Source organism: Bison bison, unplaced genomic scaffold (assembly GCF_000754665.1).
Source record: "Bison bison bison isolate TAMUID 2011002044 unplaced genomic scaffold, Bison_UMD1.0 scf7180017864508, whole genome shotgun sequence".
Taxonomy (NCBI): domain Eukaryota; kingdom Metazoa; phylum Chordata; class Mammalia; order Artiodactyla; family Bovidae; genus Bison; species Bison bison.
In genome coordinates this window covers 3,285,861-3,287,845 of record NW_011495064.1, presented here as the reverse complement: position 1 = coordinate 3,287,845, position 1,985 = coordinate 3,285,861, and positions in this window count along the sequence as shown.

Genomic DNA, 1,985 nt, shown 5'->3' with positions numbered 1-1,985 from the left:
GACGTCTCTCCTCCTCTCTCTCTCTCTCCTCTCTCTCTCCTCTCACTCTCTCTCTCCCTCTCACTCTCTGCCCCCCCCCCCTCCTGCCCCGCCTCTTCACTCTTGGTGTGATGGAAAGGAAGCGACACTTCCTTTCATGAAAAGTCACCCACTGGGAGCACCGTGTCAATTACTACAATAATGGTAACAGAGGCCTCAATAACAACAGGCAGACTCGCCACACTTTCTTGCCTGAGGTTGTTGGCTTAAGTTGCTCTTTGGCTTGAGTTGGAGCTGAAACAAAGACAACCTTTGAAGCAGCCAGTCCTCTCAGCTCGGAGTCAGCTGCCTGGCGGAGCAGTGGTTTGGGGAGGGGGGCCTGCCCAGGGCTGTGCTCCAGCCAGCATGGAGGACAGACGGACAACCTGAACACATGCAGCCCCCACCTGCCCTGCCTCCGTATCTCAGGGGAGGGAAGAGGGGCCAGGGTTGGGGAGTAGCTGGGGCCAAAGTGACAGCCTTGAGTGTAGAAAGGAGGGGGTGTGGGGCACCCCACAATGTGAAATGACCAACTCCCAGACCCCCGGGATCTGGTGGTCCTGAGAGACCCCGATCCAGGGTGGGGCTGAGTCCCCACTGTCTTGCCCTTCCAAGTCTGGGTGGTATCTGGTGATAAAAGTAACAGCTCCATCTCTGTACTGCTTCCTGTGTCCCCACCAAACCAGGCTGGGTGGCGGTGTGTCCAGACGTGGGTGAACAGTAGACGCACAGCCAGGACCAAGGAAGGCTGCCTGACTTCCACCTGGGCCACTCCTCTTTCTGTCTCCTGGTAGAGCTCTCCCAGAGTGGCTCTCGAAGCCCAGCCGGTAAAGCAAGGTCCAAGGTGGGTGCGGGCCATCCCAGGTCAATTTCCCACCTGGGAACAGGAGACCATTGGGAAGGGCGAGAGGGGCAGGGTCTCAGAGGCCTAAACTGTCCTCACTGTCAGACCAGGGCTGGTCTCTAAGCCTCAGTTTCTCAGACTGTAAGCCTCTCAGAGAGAGGGGCTGATTCTGTGAGGTCCTTTCTACCTCTGCCATTCCAAGTTCGAGGTCCAGGGTTTGGACAGGCTGTGGAACTCCACCCTGGTGACCCAACCCACTAGCTGCCATCTCTGCCCTAGCACGGCCTCTGGACACAGACCCCACACCCCCAACTTTGGTGCTTCAGCTGGGGCAAGAAGCACCTGTTATCCTCCCTTCAGCTCCGCGGACTTCTCTTGGCTAGCTGACGACCCCGCAAAAGAAAGGGACCCTGGGTCTGGCCAGTACAGTGCCGCCAGACCCTCACCCTGAACCCTTGGGGGTCCGGCATCGGGCGATTTCCTCCCCTATTCCCAGCGTCCGTCCGGCTGGAGGCCTGAGGCCGGCGCGGCCGCACCCCCTGAACACTCTGCGCAAGGACCGAGACGAGGCAGCGATTCAGACTGAGCGAGCGCGAAGCCAAACGCTTCTCTCCTCACAGCCCGTGCGTCTCCGCTTTCCACCCCCTCCCCGCCCCCCATCACTCGCGGGTCCGCCACGCTGTCCCTTCTGTAGCCCCAAGAGGAGAAAAGACACACAGGAGAAAGATGAGCGGATCAAAGAAGGCAGTTACTTCTTCCCTGCCGGGGGTTGGGAGTGGGAGGATACAGAGGAGGGTAGACAGGAGACAAGAAGAGGAGAGGCTACGGGGGAAAAAAAGAAAAAGGGGAAGAGGAAAGAGAAAGAGAAAGGGTCGGGGTCAAGAAGCCGGTAACCGCCGAAAGATCAGTACGACTCTCGGCTTAAAGAGGAACAGTTGATTCTTCAAAATGCATTGAGCAAGTTCTTCAAAACCAGCGCAGAGTCACTTTCAGGAAACGGCGGCCGCAGTGGAAAGCGCCCCGCGCGCCCAGCGGACCCGGTGCCCCTTCTCGGCGGCGCCGGCGGATTCTGAGAACCGCCGGGATGTGACGGCGGGGAGGGGAGAGGGGAGGGTGGGGGGCG